This window comes from Grampus griseus (genome assembly GCF_964374135.1).
Source record: "Grampus griseus genome assembly, chromosome: 13".
Taxonomy (NCBI): Eukaryota; Metazoa; Chordata; class Mammalia; order Artiodactyla; family Delphinidae; genus Grampus; species Grampus griseus.
In genome coordinates, this window is record NC_139007.1 from 79,659,436 (window position 1) to 79,679,932 (window position 20,497).

The 20,497-nt window shown below is 44.1% G+C and overlaps 1 protein-coding gene across 2 annotated transcripts in view; it reads left to right on the forward strand.

Annotated features, from left to right (window-relative positions):
- The window catches only part of TULP4 (TUB like protein 4), a 224,321-nt gene that overhangs the window by 9,351 nt on the left and 194,473 nt on the right, over nucleotides 1-20,497 (forward strand). The window contains exon 1 of one of the 2 annotated variants that reach the window (XM_082669194.1): nucleotides 19,878-19,969. The exons of the other annotated variant lie outside the window; for it this stretch is intronic. The gene's annotated coding sequence lies outside the window, so the exon portion shown is untranslated. Of the gene's footprint in view, nucleotides 1-19,877; nucleotides 19,970-20,497 lie in introns of those variants that run through there. 2 annotated transcript variants of the gene reach the window in all.

Below are 20,497 nucleotides of genomic sequence, written 5' to 3' on the forward strand. Positions count from 1 at the left end.
AAGACAGCTGAAACTTGTGGGAGAGAGGTAGGCACTGTCACGTGAACTATACCAGTAATCACCAGAGGTCAATATAAGCCAGTTGCTTCAAACCTTTTACTAGATGGTTAATGACGAGCACAATTGGTTTAAGTTAAACCTCCTTTGGTGCTAATGAGCAGTAAGGTGGACCCAAGGTGAGATGTCTGAGGAAGGAAGCCTGCTGGGGAGTCTGGAGTTATTCACAAATTAGATCATGAATGAGCGTCAAGAAATTAAGATTGGGTTTAATTCTATTCTTCGTTTTGTGTCTACTTGGCCTTAAGTACTGTCTTAAGTACTTAGAGTTATTTTAAGACATGAACTACTGTCTTGTAGCATAGGAAACTCCAGGTAAGTAGGGCAACAGAAAGTCTGCCTAAGGTTAATGGAAGAATGTAATCAGCTGGGGTGCAAACTTCTAGCTCCTGAATTTTTAGCTAGTGGTTTTAATCATGGTCACACTATTCTGTGTGAAAAATATTTTATCTTTTGACTTCTGTATTGTTTTATGTATGGAACTTCAACGTTCTTTTTGCTTCTTAATTTTAATATAATATGACTAATATTAATTCTTAGTATAATTCTAACTGACATAAACTCTACATATATGGAGACACCTTGAAAGAAGTATATTCTTCAGATTCTCTGGTCCCCTTCTAAATTTAAAAGCACAGAAATAACAACAACCAAAAAATTACTAAGATTGGTTGGCTCTAATATAAACTGCTGAGTTAGTTGTAACTGTGTTTTATTTTACGAAGGTGCTTTTTCTCTGAATAGGTGAGTCTCTCTAGAAATCCAGGTAAATGGGGCTCCAGGTGGGAGGCGGCTGCCCACCTGTGGTGAGTGCTTTTCTGCTTCCTTTTTTTCTGATTGGCTGGTGCTGAAATTTGAATCTGGTTTTGACCTGCGAGGTCTTCGCACACCTTAGTCTTTTCTCAGGATTCCCACTTCTGGTTGTGGTTTGACCTGTTTTCAGTATTGTGGGCACCAAGTAGGTAAGCTTGACATATTGCGCTCATAAAGAAGAAGAGTCCTAGATTCTAGAAGGAGACTTTGGTTAGGAGTGGTCCAACAAATTGAACAGGGTTAGCCGCTGTGGGGAAGGCTGCACTGAAGCTCTGCTTTCTCTAGCAGAGCCCCCAGGTGTGGGGGGCTGTCAGAGGCAGTGGGTGGAATGGGAAGAAACGTGGTTTAAAGGGACTGAATTGGAGTTTGGACATACAGATTTGATATGTGTGAAAGCAGTTGTAGCAGATGGAGTACCTAGGCATGTGGCCTTTTTTTAAAAATTAAAAAATATATGAAGTTTGCTATGTTATGTATATCAACCCCTTTTCTCGCATGTATATTATAAATATTTTCCCAGTTTCTTGGTTGCCTTTCAACTCCAACTCTGTTCATGGCATATTTTATGTATAAAAGTTTAAATTTTCTATGTAGTCAAGTCTTTCAATTTTTTTCCCATAGTTTCTACTCTGATGGTTTGCTTAGAAAGTCTTTTCCCATGCAGTGTGTTTTTTCCCCTTCTTTTTTTTTTTCTTTTTAAGCAGACAGGTGTTTTAAACTTTTAAAAATAAGCTTCGTATCTTAGAATAGTTTTGGATTTACAGAAGGTACAAAGATACTCGGTACAGAGAGTTCCTCTGACCCAGCTTCCTCTAATGTTATCCTACAAAACTATAGAACATTTGTCAAGACTAAGAAATTAACGTTGATACGTTGTCATTAACTAAACTCTAGACTTACTTCTGATTGCACCAGTTTCACTGATGTCCTTCCTCAGGGCACTACATTGCATTAAATGGGGTGGGTTTTGAAGAGGCAGGACCACACATGGCAACGTGCTCTGGGGAGAAGCTGAGCTCGAGACACTGCACTGGTGTGGGACATGGCAGCTTTATGGTTTACAGAATTCTTTCATACATACACATGATTTAGACGGAAAATATTCTTGATCATCGGTCTTGTTAGACACACCTGCCCCTTGGAAGTGTGTGTCTTGGGAGTGGCGCTGTTCTGCATGTGTGCGACCACAGGGAACTTGGGCAGAGAAATACCTCTCAAACTGTCCAGACTGCCAGTTGCTGCCTCCGTTTTCCCTGCATTGTAATTCCCTAACATGTCTTTGCTCTCACACTGTTACCTGGTTCTTCTGCCTGGACTGGAGTGGAAAATCATACGTTGTTGATTTTTAAGTCTCGGAGAGAAAGGCACCCTCACCGTGAGGAAGCGTTTTAAGTTCCTAGACGTCAAAGTAAACCCAGAATATCACTGCTTTCACCCTCTCGAATCACAGTACTAGGCACGGCCAGTCTTCTCACTTTATTGCCCAAATGAAGGGGGATGTATCTAATGAGAAAAAAATGTGGTTGGCGTAGGTGAACGCGTATCTTACTCTTTAGATGGGTTTGAGCCTCTCTGTGGCTCGCTTGCCCATCTCTACCCCACGGTAAGTGGAGACAGATGAATGAAGAGGTGGGGCGGGCAGGTGGGAGATTAGGTAGAACACAAGCCATGTTGGGTGGCTCCATGCCCACACTGCCTGACAGAAATAGCGTTAGCAGGGAGGCCTTAGATACCTCTGCACTTATTATCTATAGGCATCGCGACTCACACACGTTCACGTGAGTTGGGCTGAGCTGTCTCCTGGGTAACCACTGGCTTCTACTTGTGCATTCAAATCCGTCTCCCCTCTCCTAACTGAAAACACTTAGGTTTTCTTAGCCTTTTCTGGCTTGTAAACCACTCCCCCCCCCCCCCCCGCCTTTCGATTTAGAAGGCAGTGAGAATATGACTGCTGTGCGTGCCTGAGGAGGAGGGATCAACGCAGAAGTGAAGAGGACCCTGGGTTGGCTTCCTACGGACCCCTAAGGCAGTTTCTGTAGAGTTGTTCTGTGCCACCTCAACTCAGAGAGAGTCGGTAGATCATGTTGGAAAGCATCCAACCAAGTCACAAGTAAATCAATAGAAATGTAATTTTTAAAGCAGAGATCCATTAGTAGATTATACCTGCTTCAGTTTGGCCAGACAGACAACTTTTTTTTTTTTTTGGAGGAGTTTTTCTCGGTGGCTTGTGACTTTTTACAAGTTTTAGTTATCATTGTTTTTATAAAGCCTTTTTCCACATCTGCCGTTTTATCTGGTCTTCACAGTAACCTTGCACATCATGTCAAGCATGTATTTTTTTATTTTATGAGAAAGCTGAGGTTGGGGGTTTGCCCACGGTCACATAACTGTTGAGCAGACGTCTTGGGACCTAAGTCTGCACCTGCTGATCGAAAGTCCGCATCTCTTCTCTTACCCCCTCGTTTGCCCTGTGGCCTCCTGTCCAAGCTGCTGCTGCTGGTTTTATAGGTGCATGTGGGTGAAGCTAGTGGGGTTTTCTCTTGGCAACAACCAGCACGTATCCCAGATTGATAACTAGCCGACCCTGTTGAGTGCATTTCTAACATCCTTTCTTCCCTTCGTCATGGAATTGGGGTTTTGTTTAGATACCCTCCCCGTCTGCATGTGCTGTGGGGAAGGCGATCCATCCCCAGCACAGGGGTAAGTCCTGATCTGTTTCAGCCAGTCCTGCGGGTCCCACTCACCATCGGTGACTGCTGTAGGGATAAGCAAGAGACCTGGTTCTGGTCTGCCAGAGGTTCTGGAGTACTTCTCAATCTTAAAATGACAACACTAGGAAAGATAGTCCTTTTCCTCTGAGTACAGTCCTGTCTGGATGTGGTGCCTGGAGTTGTTACAGCCGCATTTCTACAATCTGAACGTGAAGCTGGTGCAGGGGAGAGGACAGAGCCGAGAAAAGAGCAGCGAGAACTCCTCGGAGCCAACCACGCACCTGCCTTTGGACTTATTTTGTGAAATACATTTACCTATTGTTTAAGGCAACCTGAGTTGAGATTATCTGTTACTTGCACTGAAAGACATGCTAACTCGTTCATTCATTCATACCACGAAGGAGAAGTGCAGGGTATAAAGGTGGGATTTAATCTGGTCAGAAGGTCAGAGATGGTTTCCCTGAGGAAATGCAGAGGACTTGGTGAGAGAGATGCCTTTTCGTGCTGGGCCTTGTATCCCGTGTTTAAGGATTTTGGTCTTTATTGCAGGAGCAGAGCCCCTGAAGGGTTTCATCACTGGAGAGTGGCAGGAGAACGTGGAGCTGTAGTTAACTTAAGCTGCCTCTGCTAAAGGAAACCTTGGCTTAGCATTCCAAAGAGTCCCGTTGGATCTGCTGAGCAGGCAAGGATCAGTCAGTGGTTCAGGCCCTGGTGATGGTCAGGTGTGTCCACAAAACGTGAAAGAACATCTCTGCTTGGAATCTGGTGAAGTAAACAACCTACTTTTCCTTTTCTTCCTCCTTGCCAGTGTGTGTGTGTTCACACACGTACATATCCATGCACAGAGGCAGCTTTCCTGTTTTCTAATTTAGGCATAATTTGTGAACAGTCTGTCGTTCTCTTAGTGTTTGATTATTTAAGTTAAAAAATGGCAGCTAAGAAATCTGTGTTGGAGTTATAAAAACAGGATAGATAGTTTCATTGTTAGTAAAATTTTAAGGATATATTAATGTGGCTGAAATGGAACTTTTAGCATCTCCAGAGGTTTTCCTCCAGGTTTGATGTAATGAGATCTGCTCTGATTCTCATACATATGGATATATTAGAAAACTGGATTCCGTCCCAGTGTAATCAGGCCGGGAACCAGCCTGAGCTGCAGAGTGGAACTGCAACGAAAGCTGCAGAGTGCCCTGTAATCATGTTAGAATGCGATGCGGTCCCTCCCTATGTTTATTAATTAGTGGAGTTGTAATGAGACTCCCCCCCATGCTTTTAAGGATGCTGATCAGTGGGCATCTGGGCGGGACTTGAGTTGTGTTTGGGAGCCTTCTGTGTGCAGGTGGGAGGGATCGGTGTTTCAGGTGGCGGCAGGTGAGCCTCCCGCCAAGTCGGCATAATGGGAACAGGACTCTTCTGGGTTGCCATCTGTTTGTGGCGGATAGGAAACCAGCAGTGACTTCTGAGGAGTTCATGTTGAAATACTTAGGAATTAGTAATGCTGAGACTATGCTGATCAGGTATTAGGAGGTAGGGGAGATAGCCTGTGGAGTGGCTTTTCATCACTGCTGGTTTCAGGACGTGGCTGCCTGGGCTCAGCAGCCCCCGCTCCCACCTCCCCCAAACCGCAGCTCTCTTGTACCCACCCAAACGGCCACTCACGTCGCCCCGGTTCTGTTCTGAGTTGCCCACGGCAAGGGGACACGTTATTGACAAGACTGTCTCAGGTAACACCGTGCATCGTGTTTGTCGCAGGGTGGGGGGCTCAGTCTCTGTGACTCTTGATGTATCATGTTTTTTTTGTTGTTTTAAATTGTGGAAAAATGTACATAACAAAATTTACCATTGTAGCTATTTGTAACGTGTACAGTTCGGTGGCAGTAAGTACATTTATGCTGTTGTGTGACTATCATGATGGGTCATGTTTTAACCAAGTAAAAATAGTGGATGCTTCTTCTCTGTTTACCAAATATATGTATAAAAAAATCATCAGCATGCTCTGTCTGATGGATGTCCCTGTGGTTTTTAAGCTGGGATTTCCTTCCTTTCCGCCTGGGAGTTGACTTGGTGGGATAGAGGTGCCGTGCCCCCGTTGTTCTGGGTTTAGTTTGCTGTTCCTGAACCTGGGAAGCTCTGCCCTCCAGGCACAGTGCTTTTTGACGGTACCCTGAAAGCTGCTCTGCCTCTCCTGTATTCCTCTTTAAAGCAAGGGTATGGAATAGAGAATAGCTCACTCCCCTTTTAATCTAGCATTACTTGGTAGGTTAACTAGAGGAGTTGCCCTCGGGTGGCCTGCTGAGGATGTGTGAGGTTGGAGTCACCCTGTTCAACCCCTGCTGCTGCATCAGGTTCTGAGGTGCTGCCTGCCTTTCTGACTTGCAGACCCGGCTGGGTTCCATCTGCCACCTGCAGGTTTCTAGCTTGCCTCCTTCAAAACAATCAACAGAAAGGACCACAGAGCCCTCTGTTAGTTAGGGGACTCCTGGTTATAAGTTAGAGAGACCTAACTGAACTCGTTTATACACTAAAGGCAATTTATTGGAAGGATTCTGGGCTGTGTCCTAAAATCTCTGCAGGGATACAGCTGGGCTTCAGGCCAGGAGCCAGAGACTGGAACACTCTGTGGATGGGCCTGGGAAGCTCTTTCCTTCTCTCTGTCCCCATCTCATAGCTTCCTTCAGTGCTTCGAGTTCTTTGTTCCAGACCAGCATCCTCTGCTCCCTGGTCCATGTGGCACAACGTGGCTGCCAACACCCATGTTCTTCATTGTTATGATCCTGGTGTCTAGAGACTATTTTCTCTGTTCCAGAATTTCCTGGGAAGAACTCATGAGTGGTCACAGAAGATGGAACCAGGCTGTGAAAGCACCTAATACGCTTTGCATTAGAAATTACACAGAACAGTGAGACCCCAAACGAAATCAGAACGAAGTGCTACCATCTCCACTACCAACAAAAAATCCAGTGAGTTGAGGAGATGAACCTGCCAAACACATTCTGGAATCACCTTTTTTAAAATTAAATTTCTTTTTTAGTGAAATAAATTAGAGCCTATTTTTATGTCAGCATTGTTTGAACTCAGAGAAATTGTGGCCAAAGTTTCCTTGAGCAGGGTAGCTTGATGTGGGAGATAGATTCCTGAAAACCTGAGTATAAATACAATATTTTAAATTAAATTATATTTTAAATATACAAGGGGAGTCAGTGGTTAAGGCCCTGACTGCTTGCTATCAGAAGGAATCCTTCTGTAAATCTTTTTCTAAAATGCAGTAATTTTAACCTTATGAATTTGGATCTTCCTCTATCACATTTACCTAAGATCAAAGTGCACCAGTGGATTGTCCTTCCTTGCCGTCATTATCTTGTCGGGGTCACTGGCTCATTGGCAGATTGAACGCTCCACCGACTTCTGAGGTTATGAACAATAACAGTTCCTCTTTTAGTTGTTTGGTTACACCCATAGATCCCCTGTATGAATTTGAGAATTCCTCTGTGAGTTGGAATTAAGTTGGGATTGAACACTCTGTCTGAATTGTGAAGCTGTATGCAATAATCCAAGCAGGTTTGAAAGTATCACTTAGTGATTGCAAGGAAAAGAGCAGTCTGACAATTCTGGGAATTAGTGCCATTTGAGAATTTGGGAATTGGTCATGTTGTCAAATGTGCAGGATCTATTGTATTTGCACAACAGTCGTAAAGGTGGTTTATTACCTATTTGACTTATTAGTGTATTTAAAATTAAAAACTCAGTTTCCCTCCTCAGAAAATGTGGGTTGTGTGGAAGTATGAGTATCACTGGCCTTGAGGGGAAGGGCATGGTTAGCACCTGAGTAAATATTGGCGTAGTGGAAGATGACACCCTCTGGAAGGCTGCTCTATCTGACATGCCCCTCACTGTACTAGATTTCCTGCCCTCAGAAGGATAGGAAACATTTCTGCTTTAAAGAATTTAGAAGCCACTGGTATTCTAAAATAGTGCTGAAAGAGCCCTGCTGTTGGATGAAACCTGGGAGTACTGCATGTGGGTTATGGGAAACCCTTTATTCCATATGACCTTTCTCTCCTTGTGCAGGCCTCTTTCTACATACCATGGGGGATACCTCTGACATGTCTTGTCTTAAATAGAATGCCTTGAACCGTCCTTCTGTCTCAGAAATGCAGAGCTGGGGAGCTCTGAGGATTGGGGAGACTCGGTGCTCTCAGAACGACAGAAGTTAGAAGTAATAATGGAAAAACAAAAGCACATATGAGGGGGCCGATTTCATGTGGTGCCTTATGACAACCCAGAAGAAATGAAATTAGTATTGTAAATGAGTATTGTAAGTTAGTACTGTAGATTAGTATTGTAAATGAGTATTGTAAATGAGTATTGTAAATTAGTATTGTAAATTTGATAAGGCACCACCTTTTAGTTTATAAAGCATGTTACATTCCTCAGAGCATTTTTATAAACGTTGTCACCTTTGATCTTTATAGTGTTGTCAGTAAAGGTGGTAAAGAGTGCAGCAAATCGACTCTCCATTTACGGATGGGAAGCAGTCTGCGAGCAGCTGTGCGCCCCTGGCATGTCCCCGCCACTAACTAGCACAGCTGACTGGAGCTCCTCTTCCAATTCCTGCTCAGATGCTTTTCCCGTTTTACTTTTTCTGACCCTCCTTTTTAAAAGAAATTTTATTTGATGATAACTTTATTTACTTACTTATTTAGAGCCCAGCCTTCTCCCACAAAAGAGTTAAGGTGGCTTAAAAGTAATGACTAAGAAGGAAATTATGTTGATAGAAAATATTGGCTCAAGTAAGGCCCGTTTTCTTCTTAAACTTTGAAAATGGGGATAAGAGGAAAACTGTTAGGTTAAAATTAAATCCTCTCTGTGTGCCGAGAGCTCCCCAGCAGTTGTTAGGTCATTGCACAGCCCCCAGATATTAAGCATATATAAACCTTTTTCGTGCCCCAAGGTTAGGATTGTATGAATGGAGAAAGGAGTAGTACGTGAGGGAGCTTTGTGGTTACAGACACCTGAGCTTCGCTCTTTTGGTGTTATACTTAGTGTCTTTATAAGTGTAAGCATAAAAAGCAGCAGTATATTACAGTACATTTATACAACGGTGGAAAATCACCTGCGATCTCCACCATTATTATAACTCTTAAGCATAGCATTATATTGAATTCTCTTACAAACACCTTTGTATGCTTTTGAAAATTGAACATAGCACAAGAATTTTTCATGTTTCTATATAGTCTTCATAACTATAGCTTTTTATTGCGACAAAATATATAACATACAATTTACTCTTTTAACCATTTTTAAAGTGTGCAGGTCAGTGGCCTGAAGGACATTCACCTTATTATGCAGCCATCTCCACCATCCGCCTCTAGAACTTCTTGTCTTCCCAGACCGGAACTCCATACCCGTTAAACACTCGTTCCCCATTCCCCACTCCTGGCAGCCACCCTTTTTCTGTGTGTCTGTAGGAGTGTGACTACTCTAGTTACCACATTATATTCACTTACAGTGAAATCATACAGTGTTCGCCCTTTTGTGACTGGCTTATTTCATTTAGCATGATGTCTTCAAGTTTCATCCATGTCGTAGCGTGTGTCAGAAATTTCCTTCCCTTTTAAGACAACAATATCCCATTGTATGTACATGCCACGTTTTCTTTATCCATTCATCTGTTGATGGACACATGGGTAATTACACATTTTTGAGGACTGTATAATATCCCACCAAGTAGATAAATCATATAATGATATTCTTCAGTGTTTGCTGTTTGGGTTGCTTCCATCTGGGGGCTATTTTAAAGTAAAGATGTAGTAAATATCATCGTACTTTTTTTTTTAAATCCTTCTGGGTTGTTTCTTTGCAATGATTATACAAATACTTATGTTCTGTTTTGTTTGTCATTTACTGAGTTAGAATTTAGGCTAAACTTTTGGATGAAAATAATTTAGGTGTATGCTAAAAATAAAAAGCATTACTCTGCATTTTATTGACTATGCCTTAGTTTTAATGAGGAAGGGCCACCTAAAGAATTCTTATTACGTCAGTCAGTAGAATGCCTCCTCAGTGAGAGGGCATGGCGCAGTGGTTTACAGATGTCAGAGATGACTGATGTTTCAGTAGTTGAAGAACTGATTTCAGGACAATATTCAAGAAGAGTCTATGGGCTGATGAAAAGATGATCAGATCTTTGAGAATTAGTCCAGTGGTGAAACTATAATTTTTACAAGACGGAGTGGTCATGTTGGGGGAGAATTGGTATCTTTGTTCCTGTTTTTGTTGTTATCAATCTTTGGCATGTCTGTGAATACAGAGCTGGAGTGAAAGATGTGATCCTTGACCTCAGAGATCTTACACCCAGGTTGTCATACCACCATGTCAAACAGTTAGAAAACCAAAGCAGCGAAGTGGTAAGAGAAGCCGGCATTGGGTTCCTACAGAGGAAGCAAAAGCAGGCTTCCCTTGCTTTTAAGATAGTTGTTAGACTGAGAGGAGGGTAGGCCCCAAGAGAGTTCCAGAAGAGGGTCTTCAGTTTGATATCCTGCCCTCCCTCCTGCACCAGCTGCTGCTACATTAGGCCTCTGCGTACAGTTTGTGGCCGTCTGACAGTAAGTCCTCCGATCACTGGGGAGCTTCACTTCTTTGCAAGGCTGATCTTCACCCTTTCCCAGGCAGCTCATTGCTGTGGCATCCACCGTGACCTGGAGTGTCGTTCCCCTGCCCATGGGTGCAATAAGAAGGCCTGTGCGGTCTCACCGACCCAGTGCAGACAGCCATTCCTTGGCCAGACGTTGCCTACAGCGCTTCAGTGGTGTGCTTGCCTTTCCTGGCTGAATTAAGGCTCTTTGTTACTTTTCTGTCAGTCTAAACCTATCTGCTCCATGTCTTTTAGAAATTCCTCAAGGGCCTGTCAGTAGTGCCTATCTGTTTTGTGCAAAAAATTCTTGTGGCACTTTTATATTTGTTTGATCATTTTAAAGGAATTTGAGAGAGGGACTAGGTAAACACATAGGCTCATTCATCACTTTGAATTTATTCTTGTGCGTTTTGTTTTCCCATTTTACTGAACTCTCTTAATAGTACTAATTTCATTCAATTCTGTGTGTTTTGCAGATGGAAAATTATTTATAAATAAGGATTTTTTGCTCTTTCCATTTTTATATGACTTTTTTTTTCCCTGTCATAATATACTTCTTGGAATTTTTGCAGTGGTGTTGAACAGTACTGTTGGTGAACATCTTTGGCTTAATCCTCACGTTAGCCAAACTTTAGCACTGTTGGTGTTTTTTTTGGTTTTTTTTTTTTTTTTTTTGCGGTACGTGGGCCTCTCACTGTTGTGGCCTCTCCCGTTGCGGAGCACAGGCTCCGGACGCGCAGGCTCAGCGGCCACGGCTCATGGGCACAGCCGCTCCGCGGCATGTGGGATCTTCCCCGACCGGGGCACGAACCCGTGTCCCCTGCATCAGCAGGCGGACTCTCAGCCACTGCGCCACCAGGGAAGCCCAGCACTGTTGGTTTTAATCACTGTCTTGTGTATTGCCCAGTCGCTTTCTGGAAACTGGGACTAGTACTGGAGTGTACATGTCACCTACAGCCTCACTAGTGTTGAGTGCCCAGAGTATTGCCAAAGCTCTTCTTAATCTGTAGTTCTGTCATTTTAACATTAAATTTGAGTTTGGTCATTGGTTATTTCCTGTAGACATTCTGGAGTCCATGAGAACAGTCAGAGTTGGGCTTTATTCATACATCATTTTGTTCTCATCAAATACTTATACACAGCTTTCCCTTCCTATTCCAGAGCAGCTTGGGTGTGGAGTGGAAATTACTGGCAACACAGTTTGGTGGAGAAAGTATGGGCCTTGGAGTCAGGTGTCAAATCATAGCTCTGTGACTAATAGCCCGATGATTTTTGATAAGCTTAACTTAAACTCTGAGTCTTGGTTTAATCATTTGTGAAGTAGGGATTTTACTGTCTTACAGAGTGGCTTTGAATGTAGGGGAAGATGCAAGGAGGGCTCTTAGTAATGCAGAAGTCATTCTTGCTCCTTGCCTCTTCTCTCCCCAGTGGGTTATTAACATACTAAGGCCATTCAGCAAGAATTGGCCACGATTTTGGTAGACTTTACTTTTAATCAGAGATAAGTTTTACTTCTCCACCACTCCGATTCTTTGTCCCTAATTTTCCAATTGAAATCAGGGTGAATGATGGTTGTTTTTACATATCTTTTTAATAACTTATTTTATTCCAGTTTTTTAATTGCTTAGTGGGTATAATATAAATAACATTACAACAGCAATGTCTAGCATTTTTTTGAGCAACTATAACTATGTGACAGGCAGGTAATTAAAGTACTTTGTATTTATTTATTTATTATTATTATTTTGTATATATTTATTTAATCGTCCCAGCAGTCCTTCTTCATAGGAAACTGAGGCTGAGACAGGTCACCGAGGTTGGGAGTGTGACCCAGGCTGCACATCCTGGCAGTCTGACTCTGGAGTTGTACTTCTGCTGCCTCTGGACTGCCATCGTGGTATTGAAGGGTTTGTTCCCTTTATTCTGTATTCCTGAAGCCCATTCTAGTGTGAGTGTGTATACATATGTATGTAGAAAAAAAAATCTTAGTTTTTGAAAAGGCTAGTTATTATGAAGTTAGATAGCAAATGTCAAATACAGAGCATTCATATCTATTGAATATGTTAATTCTAATCGGTAGCGTTAAGGCTTTTTCCTTACCTAGGCAATATAATTTGATTTATCCCCCCTTGAAATTGCCACTCAGATCTGAATCCCTCTACTATGTCTCTAGAACCCTGGTTTCGTTTTGTCCTAGATTATCATAAAGTCCTCGTTATTGGGATATTCTTAAAATTTTTTATTATAAAATATATCTAACATAGAATTTACCATCTTAATCATTTTTAAGTTACAGTTCAGTGGTGTTAAATACGTTTATAATGTTGTGCAACTGTCACCACCATCCATCTTTATAACTGTTTTCATTTTGTGAAACTGAAACTCTTTACCCGTTAAACATCCTCCCCCAAGCCCCTGTCAACCACCATTCTACCTTCTCTCTCTTTGACTAACCTAAATAGTTCATATAAGGAATCAGACAGTACTTGTCTTTTTGGGACTGGCTAATGTCACTTAGCACAGTGTCCTCAAGGCTCATCCAAGTTACAGCATGTGTCAGAATTTCCTTCCTTTTTTAAGACTAACATCCCATCATATGTATATACCACATTTTGCTTATCCATTTATCTGTTGATGGATACTTGGTTTGCTTCCATGTCATTATCTGGACAGTCTTGTCAGTATAGTTCTTGTCAGTATATTCTCCTTGCTTTGGCCCGTGGTTAAAATCTCTTTTTTTTTTTTGCTTTGCTATTGCACCATCTTCTTAAGATCTACACTGGCTTTATGTTTCCAGGATCTGTCGTTCAGTCACGATGCTCTCAGCTCTGCCCCAGTGCACTTGCTGGCCCTTGGTTATAGCTTATATCTTGTAATGTTGAAGTTTACATGTTTTGCCCATCTTCTCCGACCATGTGGGGAGCTCCTCAGGGCAGGGACTGGATTTCACTAAACTTCGCAGTGCTGGCTCCCCCTGAGTGTCTGGGCCTGGGTGATGGGTACCCAGTGACCACACCTCGCTTCTTGTTTCTTGTTTGGGTGTTCCTCGGCTGCTTTCCTCATTTCATATCTCACTTTGGACTCTTGCAGCTAAAATTAACACACATGAGCCATTGATTTGATGCTTGCCCTTTTTAAAGCCTTCCTAAGCTTTCAAAATTGCTTCTTGAAATTCTGGATCCTTCACTGATGGAATGTCTCCTGAATTAGAGGTAATTTTTACCCCAGCCTCCATTGTGCCTAAATGTGGCATCTTTCGAGGCTGCCTTCACTTTTGTCTCAGCTTATACGCCAGCTTATTGTCAACATAGGCTGTAATAGGTTTATTTAATGTAAGCGGTTTTGTAGTAGTCTCTGCTCTGCCCTATTTTATTTTGTTTTCAGTTGTTGCTTATCATGTGGTAATCACGAAAGCATTTGAATCCTTCTCAGGTGGGTAGCTGTTTTGGTCCAGCTCCTCAGGGTTGTGTCATGAGGCATTGATGAAGAGGATGGGCAGAGAAATATCTAACCCACATATGCTTTGTCTCTTAGCAGAGAGAGATTTTTTTTTTTTTATTGTATTGCCCTTTAGAAATTTTGGAAGGGAGCTTTGATTCAGGTATAACTATCCTCCCCAAGTAAAACAAAAAGTACTGAAAAGTTGGATTCTAAAGTTAGAAAGCACTGAGAATGAATCTGTGCCAGGGAGAGCTTATTGGAAGGCTACATTTGGGAATCTGTAGGGTTGCGTTTAAGGCGAGGTAAAGGGTGTGTGTAAAGAGTTGGCAGGGGAGGGGGGAGCTCCTTGAAAGGATTTATTAGGGAACCTGAGCAGTGGAGACCTTAAAAGTATTTGCAGAAATAATGTTAGAATCTTTAATTTTTAAATTAGAAATTTAGGAGTGGAATTTAGGAGTAAAGGGGTTGAATACCAAGAGATTAGCTCAATAACTGCTATCTCTGAGTCAGATGTGGATGCTGCCCTTGGTGAGGTTACAGTCAGGGGGGAGCAAAGCTTTCCCCACTAGATTTTTTAAAAAAATAAATTTATTTATTTTTGGCTGTGTTGGGTCTTCATTGCTGCACACGGGCTTTCTCTAGTTGCGGCGAGCGGGGGCTACTGTTCGTTGCAGTGTGCGGGCTTCTCATTGCGGTGGTTTCTCTTGTTGCCGAGCATGGGCTCTAGGCGCACGGGCTTCAGTAGGTGTGGCACGCAGGCTCAGTAGTTGTGGCGCACGGGCTTAGTTGCTCCACGGCATGGGGGATCTTCCCGGAGCAGGACTCGAACCCGTGTCCCCTGCATTGGCAGGCAGATTCTTTACCACTGCGCCACCAGGGGAGTCCCTCCCTACTAGATTTTAATTACAGTAAGATGCTGAGTTTCATGTGATAGGATGGCAGATGTATTTCAGGCACCCAGAATAAGAATGTTTGAGTTGGGAGTCACCAGTGGTCACCATTATATTCTTCTTTTCATTATTTTCCCTCTTTGTCCCCAGAAATGACTAATCTGATTAATAGCTAAGAACTTTTGCTCAGTCTAAGATAATGGTATTAATAGTTCTTACTCATTAGGTACTTAACAATGAGCCCTGTGGAACCCAAACATTCCAGGTCAGGCCAGGGTGGAGGAACCAGCAATGGAGACAGAGAAAGAACAGTCAGGAAGGAAGAGGAAAGCCAACAGGGAGTTCCTGCCAAGATCTTACAGATGAGGAGGCTGAGACTTTGAGTGGTTAAATGACACAGCTGTCTGTGGTCACGCCCTGAGGAGTAAGTGATGGAGTCCCCCTTCTTAAACACTGCTGCTTCCCAGGTGTACAGGTGTTTCCATACCCAGTTATAATTTCACCCAGAAACAAAGAAATGTGACAGTTTAGTTTGTATAACTTTATCTTAGGTAGATGCCTAGCTCTCAGTACGTGTTTTACATTTGTGGACTGAAAAAAAATGCACAACCTAAAAGTTGAGAATTTTGATTTATTTGGCAGAGAAAACTGAGGACTTAAGCCCGGAAGACAGCCTCTCAAATAGCTCTGAGGAACTGCTCCAAAGGGTAAGAGAGGAATCAGGGTATATAGGGGTTTTTGCAACAAAAAGCAGATAGTTCGAACATCAAAGGATTACTGTTAATTAAAGAAAACCAGATACCTCAAGTTAATGAATTTAGCACTTGAAGATTCAAGAGTCTGGGCTCATTGACATTATTCCTTTGGTATGCGCCTTAACCGTCTACGGCCAGTATCCTGCTTTTCTCCATCTGGAGTCCCGTGCTTTTTTCCATTTCGGGGTGGCTGCAGTGGCTGCAGTGGCCGCTGGCTTGATGCCGGCAGCATCCTTTGTTTACTGATATGGCAGGCGGTGTTTTTCGTCCACACACTTTATCTTAGCCAAAAGGCTGGGAAGTGATCAGTACATGTTTTAAATATTGAAAGCTAGTGAATGGACTTTGATTAGTGGGTTTTAGTGCTTAGGGTACTCATGACCTGTAATTGGGAATCTGGTCCAACCTTGCCATTTTACCTAAGGAGAGAACGGACACCCTTGTTGTTTAGGGACTTACCCAAGACCTCACTGGAGTGGACTTCAGTCTTTTGACTCCAGGGTCAAGTTTTTTTCACTGTACATGGCCTTTGGAACGCATTTTCTTTTACAGGTAGTGTTGTAAATGGAAGTTAGGTAGAGTTGAAGTGAACACATAAGATGCTAAAAATGCCGTCGTCAGAATCACTGGTGTCACCTCCACAGGACCACATCCAGTGTCTTCATCCACCCTGACACCCCAGCTGACCTTTTTGCTACGTTGTGAAGACTCCACTCTTCATTGGCTTTCCTCCTCCTCTTGACTCTTCTTTCTCGGTCTGCCCTGCTGGCTTCTCCGCCTTGGTCTGTCCTGGAGTGTTGGGGTTCCATAGGGTTTACCACTAGACCCTCTTTCCTCCTTCGTCTTCATCCTCTCCCTCACTGACTCACCAGGTTTTGTACTTAACTCATCTTGATGTGGATGATTCTTAACTTAATACTTCTAGTCCAGTCTTCTCCTCTGAGGTTCAGATTCATGTGTCCGGCTACTTACTTGACCTTGACATTTGGATGTTTCACAGACACTGCAAACTTAACATGCCAAATGGAAGCTCTTCCGTAGGCCCTCTGGACCTGTTCATAGCACCCCTCTCCCCCACCCTGCTCTTTAGTTATTGCCACCACCAACTGGGAATCATCCATGATGATAATAGTAAGAGCTGACATTTATTGAGAATTTATTATGTGCCAGGGACTTCCTTACAGGCATTGCATGAATTAACTCAATCTGTTTTGTTCTAACAGCAGTACCACGAGGTAGGTGATGGTAGTAGTAGTCGTAAGGAGAATAGATGATTTAGCTCCTAGCGCATACTAGGCACTTTTGTAAGCGTGTTGTAAATACTGACTCGTGGAATTCTCAAATCACTGAGGTAGATACTCTTACTATCCTTCGTTGACAGATAATGTCGGAAACTGAAACACAGAGAGATTCCGTTCTTCCTACCACACTCCAGGTCCCCCAGCTAGTACGTGTGGAGCTGGAAGTACAGTCCGGCAGAGACTGAGCATGCGCACTGGCGCTGGTGCTGTTTCTTACTGTGATTGTCCCCATTTCACAGACGGGAGGCAGTTCCTCCGTTTCCTCTCCCACATCTGGTGTGTCAGAATTTCTGTCGATCCTGCCCCCACACCTGTCTCCAGTTGTCTGCTCCACTTCGTCTGTCTGGTGAGTGTTGTAGTTTAGCTACTGTGGGCTCGCCCTGGACGGCGGCCACAGCCCCTGCCTGTGCTTTCTGCTTTCTCTCTGTCCCCTGCAGGGCTCCTCCACACAGCAGCCGCTCCGGCCTGAGCCTGAAAACCAGGACGTTTCCGCCCGCTGCGGAAAGCTGGGCAGGGGCTCCCACTGTGCTCAGAAGTAGACGTGCTCTCCTTTCTGTGGCCCTCAGGGCCCCCTAGACCTTGTTTATGCTTTTGGTCTCCACTCCCCCCGCCCCAGTCTTTTTCGTGTCCTCATGTCTGTCCTTGCTGCCTCTGGGGCCTGGCACGGCATCCCCTTGGCAGGGAAGCTCCCACCCGCCGCCAGCCTTGTCCGGCCTCCGCTGCAGTCTCTCCCCAGGCCCGTCCTCCCCGCTGCTCCGGAGCTCTCCTGGGCTCGGCACGTATCACCCGTGGCCCTAACTTCCTTATCTCTGCCCTTTTGCTGCTGTTTCTCCATAAGGATGTAAGCTCCCTAAGGGCCTAGAGTGCAACAAGTGTTTGTTGAAAGAAAGAAATGCAGATTGAACTTTGGCTGCCTTAGAAAGCTGGCTTTTTCCAGGTGCAGGTGTGTCCTGAGCCCAGCAGAGCTGCCTCTCCCGGAGCCCTGTGCTGCTGTCTCGGGGGGCGCAGGCGCCAGGGTCCCGACGTCCCACCAGCTTCCTCACGCACCACAGGGTCTGAACCTTGTGGCACCACTGCTGCCGAAGCCTCAGGCACTTTGTGGCCGGGGGAGGGGAGCCAGGCGGGGGCTCTCACCAGGTGAGCTGGGCCTGCCTGCGACAGACCCCCGTCCCCTCCCTGCAGCTCGGGTTCTCCCACAGCCATGACCTCTCTTCGCTCTGTCTGGGTGGCCGCTCTGTCCCTTGGCAGCTCCAGGTCACTGTCCCTGGGGATTCTTCTAGAACGACCTTAAATGTGCATGTCACTTTAGCAGCAAGTTCTTTGACTTTCTTTAGTAACTCATTCTCCCAGGATGGGGTCCAAGGAAATGTGCCTTTTGAGAATTCCTGTAGTTAAGCAAAAAGATGAAATTTGGGCTAATATTAGTAAACAGGCAGTAACTGTTAGCAAATTAATTACAGTCTTGCTTGTAGTTCTGTTGTGGAGGACAGGAAGCGATCAGCTTGTCGAAGACCCTGTAACTTCCTAAGAACTGACATCCTGTGAGAGTACGGGATGCGGTGGGCCCCGGCGGGAGGTGTAGGAGTGTGCTGGCGTACGGACTCCTAGACTGGGGCACTCACCTCTTCCTGAGCAGCAGTAGTGGCTGCAATGACCTGGGGAGACCCTTCCTCTGAAGGAACAAAAACATCTTCTTAGTTGACAGTGGAAGAGTAAACACGACCCTGATTAATGACTGCTTCAGCTGTTCTCTGGTCCTGAGCTCACAATTTACACAGGTAACAGCCTTCGGGTCCCCTTCCCACAGCACTCTTTTGATTTTAATTTGGAATAACTGGGAAGTGATGGGTGTAAATCAGCACTTTCTCTGCACATGCCCCAAGGTGTTTCTGTTGTGCAGATAGGGCCTAAGCTATTAGAATCTGCAGCTGTTCTTTTGCCTGGCTCCTCTTGGTCCCGAATGCCACCTGTAACCGCCCCGCAGCCAGGGAGGGTCAGGGAAAGGAGATGGCTTCGTGGATGGTAAAGCGTGCGGGGGCAGGTGCTGGTGTGTTAGCCCCAGTCCATTGTGGGGTGCGGGACTTATGGACTCGCCTGCGTAGCAGTGATAATGCTTGACTTTACTTCGTCAGGATCATTTATTCAGAGTTCCGAACAATCCACTCACAAAGACTGTAACCTCATAGAGTGTGGACTAACGGGGAAGTTTGCAGCAGGGCCACCAGAAGAGAGGACTGGCCTGGGCCACACAGGCAGCAGCAGCTCCTCCTTCCGGTCCTCTGCTGCCGCCGTCCTGGTCTGGGGGAGCTCAGGGTGGGCTGCGTAGGGTCTTGTTTCTCCTGTCACACTAGGCTCGGTGGCTCTGACCTCTTGGTGGCCTGGAGGGTAACTTCTGGCTTTCGTGTGGAAGCAGTTGCTGTGCACGTTGAGCATTAGATCTTATACAGGACACCTCGGGATGAGTCTCAGCTGTGGAGCGTTCGCGTCAGTGATGCACATATCCTGAAACCACTCACTCCTTCCTACAGAAGTCCCCGGTGTGTGGGCACCAGAAACATCCCTCGTTTTCTTTTTCTGACAGCAGTCATCTTTGTGGGCTCTGTGGGGCATCTCAAGCTTGGCTTGAGGCAGCTCTGCTTTCTTCACTCAGAGATCATCCTTTCAGCCCCTGTCTCCTCTAATTCCTGTTAAGTCCCTCCACTTCCTTTATACTGGGGCCTTCTCAGCAAGAGGCAGAGGCAGCTGTGGGCTCCCTCCCTCTCCTGCTAAATTCATCATCACAGTTGTGGAGTGACAACTTCAAGGGATCTTAAATCTGCCGATTGTCAGTCAAGTGGACTGCACTGTATTTGTTTTAGATAAAGTTCTGGGGGAAGGGTAGAGTCTGTTTTCACAGCTCCTTTCAGACTCTTCAAGGTGTCCAGTCTTGGTGGATGGTATAGTGAATTTTATTGACAACAACTTCATAAAGAAAGAGCCAAGTCCAGCCCCTGATCTCTCCCTTCAGTTGTTTTGATATAGTACATTTTGGAGTGTTTGGAGGGGGCAATGTAGAGTAGGGTACTGGGGGTTTTTTTGGCCTCTTGTTTTGAATGTAAAATGATCCAGCATTTCCAAAATATGTTTTTATTATTAGAACCAAAAGACGGTGTTTATGCTCATGTTGATTGAATTGATTGAAATGCTTAATTTTATTGACATGCTTAACTCTTTTATTGACATGCTTAACTCTCTCCTAGGATGTTACTTTGATAATACTTTTTGGCTGAGAAAATTTTTACATCATGGATTTAGAAGAATTGTTGCTCTGATAGGAGTGAAAATTTCTTTTGATCATTCTACCTATTTTCTTTTTTAATAGATGCCAGTAAGTATTTATTTGATCCTCATTTTTCCCCCCTTTAAACTTCTAATTGAACAAATACTTTTGGAGAGTCTGCTGGCACTATGTTAGGTGATACAGACCCAAGTCACAGTCTCTGTATTAGGGAGTCGTTAGGTGAGGTTTAGCCTTCCTTTACACAGACTCTGGGAGGGGGTGTGGTCAAGAAGACTGGGCATAGTTTTAAATAATGTAGAACAATTAATCATTGTTCAGAGTTTAAGTCTTGTGTTTGTTTTCTACCATCTAGTTGAAACTTTAAAAAGATACTGTTAAATTTACACATAAACTGCATTAGTATATATCCATGCTTTAGCTCAGGTATGATAGAAGATGTTCTTTTCCTTACTCTGTTACAATCTAATCTTTTTTAAAGTTTATTTTTCTATTGTCTTCTTTTTAAAAATATTTAATTAATTTATTTTATTTTTGGCTGCGTCAGGTCTTAGCTACGGCACACGGGATCTTCGTTGCGGCATGCGGAATCTTTCGTTGTGGCTTGTGGGCTCTTCG